The sequence below is a fragment of the Phyllobates terribilis genome, unplaced genomic scaffold (assembly GCF_046119375.1).
Source record: "Phyllobates terribilis strain yellow unplaced genomic scaffold, ASM4611937v1 Scaffold_5__5_contigs__length_657084704, whole genome shotgun sequence".
Taxonomy (NCBI): domain Eukaryota; kingdom Metazoa; phylum Chordata; class Amphibia; order Anura; family Dendrobatidae; genus Phyllobates; species Phyllobates terribilis.
Window position 1 is genome coordinate 628,194,248 of NW_027362765.1, and position 7,454 is coordinate 628,201,701.

At 56.2% G+C, this 7,454-nt stretch overlaps 2 non-coding genes across 2 annotated transcripts; both read right to left on the reverse strand.

Moving 5' to 3' along the window:
* Window positions 1–868: 868 nt before the first annotated feature.
* On the reverse strand, window positions 869–939 carry TRNAG-CCC (transfer RNA glycine (anticodon CCC)). The gene has a single exon. It is a non-coding gene; the product is annotated as a tRNA-Gly (tRNA).
* Window positions 940–1,138: 199 nt separating this feature from the next.
* Window positions 1,139–1,211, reverse strand: TRNAT-UGU (transfer RNA threonine (anticodon UGU)). The gene has a single exon. It is a non-coding gene; the product is annotated as a tRNA-Thr (tRNA).
* Window positions 1,212–7,454: the final 6,243 nt, after the last annotated feature.

A 7,454-nucleotide genomic window follows, 5' to 3' on the forward strand; every position in this document is an offset into this window, starting at 1 on the left:
GGTAAGGTGTGGCTTGAGGAAACCGACAGGGACATTAGAGAAATGGGTAGGTGAGTGAAAGGTGGGGCTATGACGTGCCTCAGGAAGCAGAAGAGACTACTCCATTCAAGGGTTGTACATTGGCAAGAGAATAGCATTCAGCAAGGATGGTGGAGTGGCAACTCATGCTGGAGCGGCAGGGGCAAACAAAGAGAGAGGTGGTCAGGGGCGGCTGCACCAGCTTATGGACATGGAGGATGAGAAGGTGAGACCAGGAAAGAAGGTCGGGGCCATGGAAAGCGGCCTGGTTCACTGCCCGCAGTCGGGCCAAAAGATTTTAGGCCCTGTGGGTTCAAAGGCTCGAGAGTCCCCGGCAAAGCCTGAAGTTTCCTCCATCCAGCCCAGAGATGGAACTTAACCTGGGGGTACCCCCCTCACTACTCGGGCCAAGTGAATTGCGGCAATGGTCCAAACTAAGAAGCCAAGGGAGGAACAGCTACACGCCCAGCTGGACAGCCCGATGGTGAGGGTCTGGCCTAAAAGATGATAATATCCGCCCGCTCCAACGTCCCTACATGCTCCATAACGTGTATATCCGTGTATATATAACCTATACACCTTGAAGTCATTCTGCTCTATCTCTTATGGTTATGAGCAGCATGAACACAAAGTAAGCCACTACTTGCCACTTCACAAGCCTGTAGCCATCACCCCCTGCCCGGACAAGAGACACAACAATGCCTGCTCCACGTGTAGAACGATAATAATCTGCAGTGAGGAAAGCAATCCTCTCTACATGATTTCACACAAAAAGTCCTGCTGTGTCTTTGTGTTGTCCAAACCATATTCAGTGTAGAAATAAAAAAAATAGAAATAAAAAATATTCATCTGCGCTAGCCGGGACTCGAACCCGGGTCGCAAGAATGGGAATCTTGCATGATACCCCTACACTACTAGCGCTGCTGGGATCACAGGCTTCTCCTGGAAACTTGTCTGTGATAGACAAGCGCCAGGGACTGTGACTACATAGTGCTGAGTGTCTGACTCTATCAAACACATTTGGAGGAGTCCCATGTCTCTACAATGCACCGAGAACTGTAAACCTATCGTGAAAGAAAACGCAATAAGCAGAAATAAAAAAAACAGGAAAAGTGAACAAAGGCCCCAGCGAGATTTGAACTCGCGACCCCTGGTTTACAAGACCAGTGCTCTAACCCCTGAGCTATGGAGCCGTGTACAGCTCATGGGCGGATTTCTGCCTTTCAGTTATGTGTCACTGCAGCAGTGCCGCCAAGACGCAGTCTCTGCATAGACGTACAGGAGGCTGTGCTAGTCATGTGATGTTCGCACCGAACAGTCCATTGTTTTCACGAATGTAGCAAGGTCCCCATGAGATAGACCTGCGCTCAAGGTAGTCGTGTCATTTTACTGTGACATGAGCACAGCTTCCTGGACGTATGCCTCAAGCAAAATGGGGTTTTGCAGCTGTGTGCAACCTTGGAACCAGGGGCGTAACAATCACTCTGCACAGAAGCAGCCGGCTCCTCTCAGGCTCAGGGACAGAAGCGCTGCACTATCACTACAAGCGGCCGAGCAGCGCTGAGCCACGCCCCTCCAGCTTCAGCCTGACTGCGGCCAGAGCCAAGCCTTCTGCTGAGTGACTGGCAGCTGAGAGGGGCCCTGGCCAATGTATACAGGGAGGAGTGAGAGGGGCCCTGGCCAATATATACAGGGAGGAGTGAAAGGGGCACTGGCCAATATATACAGGGAGGAGTGAGAGGGGCCCTGGCCAATGTATACAGGGAGGAGTGAAAGGGGCACTGGCCAATATATACAGGGAGGAGTGTGAGGGGCCCTGGCCAATATATACAGGGAGGAGTGTGAGGGGCCCTGGCCAATGTATACAGGGAGGAGTGTGAGGGGCCCTGGCCAATGTATACAGGGAGGAGTGTGAGGGGCCCTGGCCAATATATACAGGGAGGAGTGTGAGGGGCCCTGGCCAATGTATACAGGGAGGAGTGAGAGGGGCCCTGGCCAATATATACAGGGAGGAGTGTGAGGGGCCCTGGCCAATATATACAGGGAGGAGTGTGAGGGGCCCTGGCCAATATATGCAGGGAGGAGTGTGAGGGGCCCTGGCCAATATATACAGGGAGGAGTGTGAGGGGCCCTGGCCAATGTATACAGGGAGGAGTGAGAGGGGCCCTGGCCAATATATACAGGGAGGAGTGAGAGGGGCCCTGGCCAATATATACAGGGAGGAGTGAGAGGGGCCCTGGCCAATGTATACAGGGAGGAGTGAGAGGGGCCCTGGCCAATATATACAGGGAGGAGTGTGAGGGGCCCTGGCCAATATATACAGGGAGGAGTGAGAGGGGCCCTGGCCAATGTATACAGGGAGGAGTGAGAGGGGCCCTGGCCAATATATACAGGGAGGAGTGTGAGGGGCCCTGGCCAATATATACAGGGAGGAGTGAGAGGGGCCCTGGCCAATATATACAGGGAGGAGTGAGAGGGGCCCTGGCCAATATATACAGGGAGGAGTGTGAGGGGCCCTGGCCAATATATACAGGGAGGAGTGTGAGGGGCCCTGGCCAATGTATACAGGGAGGAGTGTGAGGGGCCCTGGCCAATATATACAGGGAGGAGTGAGAGGGGCCCTGGCCAATGTATACAGGGAGGAGTGAGAGGGGCCCTGGCCAATATATACAGGGAGGAGTGTGAGGGGCCCTGGCCAATATATACAGGGAGGAGTGAGAGGGGCCCTGGCCAATATATACAGGGAGGAGTGTGAGGGGCCCTGGCCAATATATACAGGGAGGAGTGTGAGGGGCCCTGGCCAATATATACAGGGAGGAGTGTGAGGGGCCCTGGCCAATGTATACAGGGAGGAGTGTGAGGGGCCCTGGCCAATGTATACAGGGAGGAGTGAGAGGGGCCCTGGCCAATATATACAGGGAGGAGTGTGAGGGGCCCTGGCCAATATATGCAGGGAGGAGTGTGAGGGGCCCTGGCCAATATATACAGGGAGGAGTGTGAGGGGCCCTGGCCAATGTATACAGGGAGGAGTGAGAGGGGCCCTGGCCAATATATACAGGGAGGAGTGAGAGGGGCCCTGGCCAATATATACAGGGAGGAGTGAGAGGGGCCCTGGCCAATGTATACAGGGAGGAGTGAGAGGGGCCCTGGCCAATATATACAGGGAGGAGTGTGAGGGGCCCTGGCCAATATATACAGGGAGGAGTGAGAGGGGCCCTGGCCAATGTATACAGGGAGGAGTGAGAGGGGCCCTGGCCAATATATACAGGGAGGAGTGTGAGGGGCCCTGGCCAATATATACAGGGAGGAGTGAGAGGGGCCCTGGCCAATATATACAGGGAGGAGTGAGAGGGGCCCTGGCCAATGTATACAGGGAGGAGTGAGAGGGGCCCTGGCCAATATATACAGGGAGGAGTATGAGGGGCCCTGGCCAATATATACAGGGAGGAGTGTGAGGGGCCCTGGCCAATATATACAGGGAGGAGTGTGAGGGGCCCTGGCCAATGTATACAGGGAGGAGTGAGAGGGGCCCTGGCCAATATATACAGGGAGGAGTGTGAGGGGCCCTGGCCAATATATACAGGGAGGAGTGAGAGGGGCCCTGGCCAATGTATACAGGGAGGAGTGTGAGGGGCCCTGGCCAATGTATACAGGGAGGAGTGAGAGGGGCCCTGGCCAATATATACAGGGAGGAGTGTGAGGGGCCCTGGCCAATATATACAGGGTGGAGTGTGAGGGGCACTGGCCAATATATACAGGGAGGAGTGTGAGGGGCCCTGGCCAATATATACAGGGAGGAGTGTGAGGGGCCCTGGCCAATGTATACAGGGAGGAGTGTGAGGGGCCCTGGCCAATATATACAGGGAGGAGTGTGAGGGGCCCTGGCCAATGTATACAGGGAGGAGTGTGAGGGGCCCTGGCCAATGTATACAGGGAGGAGTGTGAGGGGCCCTGGCCAATATATACAGGGAGGAGTGTGAGGGGCCCTGGCCAATGTATACAGGGAGGAGTGTGAGGGGCCCTGGCCAATGTATACAGGGAGGAGTGAGGGGCCCTGGCCAATATATACAGGGAGGAGTGTGAGGGGCCCTGGCCAATGTATACAGGGAGGAGTATGAGGGGCCCTGGCCAATATATACAGGGAGGAGTGTGAGGGGCACTGGCCAATATATACAGGGAGGAGTGTGAGGGTGTGAGGGGCCCTGGCCAATATATACAGGGAGGAGTATGAGGGGCCCTGGCCAATATATACAGGGAGGAGTGTGAGGGGCACTGGCCAATATATACAGGGAGGAGTGTGAGGGGCCCTGGCCAATATATACAGGGAGTAGTGTGAGGGGCCCTGGCCAATGTATACAGGGAGGAGTGTGAGGGGCCCTGGCCAATATATACAGGGAGGAGTGTGAGGGGCCCTGGCCAATGTATACAGGGAGGAGTGTGAGGGGCCCTGGCCAATGTATACAGGGAGGAGTGTGAGGGGCCCTGGCCAATATATACAGGGAGGAGTGTGAGGGGCCCTGGCCAATGTATACAGGGAGGAGTGAGAGGGGCCCTGGCCAATATATACAGGGAGGAGTGTGAGGGGCCCTGGCCAATATATACAGGGAGGAGTGTGAGGGGGCCCTGGCCAATATATACAGGGAGGAGTGAGAGGGGCCCTGACCAATGTATACAGGGAGGAGTGAGAGGGGCCCTGGCCAATATATACAGGGAGGAGTGTGAGGGGCCCTGGCCAATATATACAGGGAGGAGTGAGAGGGGCCCTGGCCAATGTATACAGGGAGGAGTGAGAGGGGCCCTGGCCAATATATACAGGGAGGAGTATGAGGGGCCCTGGCCAATATATACAGGGAGGAGTGTGAGGGGCCCTGGCCAATATATACAGGGAGGAGTGAAAGGGGCACTGGCCAATATATACAGGAAGGAGTGTGAGGGGCCCTGGCCAATATATACAGGGAGGAGTGTGAGGGGCCCTGGCCAATATATACAGGAAGGAGTGTGAGGGGCCCTGGCCAATATATACAGGGAGGAGTGTGAGGGGCCCTGGCCAATGTATACAGGGAGGAGTGAGGCCCTGGCCAATATATACAGGGAGGAGTGTGAGGGGCACTGGCCAATATATACAGGGAGGAGTGTGAGGGGCCCTGGCCAATATATACAGGGAGGAGTGAGAGGGGCCCTGGCCAAAATATACAGGGAGGAGTGTGAGGGGCCCTGGCCAATATATACAGGGAGGAGTGTGAGGGGCCCTGGCCAATATATACAGGGAGGAGTGTGAGGGACCCTGGCCAATATATACAGGGAGGAGTGAAAGGGGCACTGGCCAATATATACAGGGAGGAGTGTGAGGGGCCCTGGCCAATATATACAGGGAGCAGTGTGAGGGGCCCTGGCCAATGTATACAGGGAGGAGTGTGAGGGGCCCTGGCCAATGTATACAGGGAGGAGTGTGAGGGGCCCTGGCCAATATATACAGGGAGGAGTGTGAGGGGCCCTGGCCAATGTATACAGGGAGGAGTGTGAGGGGCCCTGGCCAATGTATACAGGGAGGAGTGAGAGGGGCCCTGGCCAATATATACAGGGAGGAGTGTGAGGGGCCCTGGCCAATATATACAGGGAGGAGTGTGAGGGGCCCTGGCCAATGTATACAGGGAGGAGTGAGAGGGGCCCTGGCCAATATATACAGGGAGGAGTGTGAGGGGCCCTGGCCAATATATACAGGGAGGAGTGAGAGGGGCCCTGGCCAATGTATACAGGGAGGAGTGTGAGGGGCCCTGGCCAATATATACAGGGAGGAGTGTGAGGGGCCCTGGCCAATGTATACAGGGAGGAGTGAGAGGGGCCCTGGCCAATATATACAGGGAGGAGTGTGAGGGGCCCTGGCCAATATATACAGGGAGGAGTGAGAGGGGCCCTGGCCAATGTATACAGGGAGGAGTGAGAGGGGCCCTGGCCAATATATACAGGGAGGAGTATGAGGGGCCCTGGCCAATATATACAGGGAGGAGTGTGAGGGGCACTGGCCAATATATACAGGGAGGAGTGTGAGGGGCCCTGGCCAATATATACAGGGAGGAGTGTGAGGGGCCCTGGCCAATGTATACAGGGAGGAGTGTGAGGGGCCCTGGCCAATATATACAGGGAGGAGTGTGAGGGGCCCTGGCCAATGTATACAGGGAGGAGTGTGAGGGGCCCTGGCCAATGTATACAGGGAGGAGTGTGAGGGGCCCTGGCCAATATATACAGGGAGGAGTGTGAGGGGCCCTGGCCAATGTATACAGGGAGGAGTGTGAGGGGCCCTGGCCAATGTATACAGGGAGGAGTGAGAGGGGCCCTGGCCAATATATACAGGGAGGAGTGTGAGGGGCCCTGGCCAATATATACAGGGAGGAGTGTGAGGGGCCCTGGCCAATATATACAGGGAGGAGTGTGAGGGGCCCTGGCCAATATATACAGGGAGGAGTGTGAGGGGCCCTGGCCAATATATACAGGGAGGAGTGTGAGGGGCCCTGGCCAATATATACAGGGAGGACTGTGAGGGGCCCTGGCCAATATATACAGGGAGGAGTGTGAGGGGCCCTGGCCAATATATACAGGGAGGAGTGTGAGGGGCCCTGGCCAATATATACAGGGAGGAGTGAAAGGGGCACTGGCCAATATATACAGGGAGGAGTGTGAGGGGCCCTGGCCAATATATACAGGGAGGAGTGTGAGGGGCCCTGGCCAATATATACAGGGAGGAGTGAGAGGGGCCCTGGCCAATGTATACAGGGAGGAGTGTGAGGGGCCCTGGCCAATATATACAGGGAGGAGTGTGAGGGGCCCTGGCCAATGTATACAGGGAGGAGTGAGGCCCTGGCCAATATATACAGGGAGGAGTGTGAGGGGCACTGGCCAATATATACAGGGAGGAGTGTGAGGGGCCCTGGCCAATATATACAGGGAGGAGTGAGAGGGGCCCTGGCCAAAATATACAGGGAGGAGTGTGAGGGGCCCTGGCCAATATATACAGGGAGGAGTGTGAGGGGCCCTGGCCAATATATACAGGGAGGAGTGTGAGGGGGCCCTGGCCAATATATACAGGGAGGAGTGAGAGGGGCCCTGGCCAATGTATACAGGGAGGAGTGTGAGGGGCCCTGGCCAATATATACAGGGAGGAGTGTGAGGGGCCCTGGCCAATATATACAGGGAGGAGTGTGAGGGGCCCTGGCCAATGTATACAGGGAGGAGTGTGAGGGGCCCTGGCCAATATATACAGGGAGGAGTGTGAGGGGCCCTGGCCAATGTATACAGGGAGGAGTGTGAGGGGCCCTGGCCAATGTATACAGGGAGGAGTGTGAGGGGCCCTGGCCAATATATACAGGGAGGAGTGTGAGGGGCCCTGGCCAATGTATACAGGGAGGAGTGTGAGGGGCCCTGGCCAATGTATACAGGGA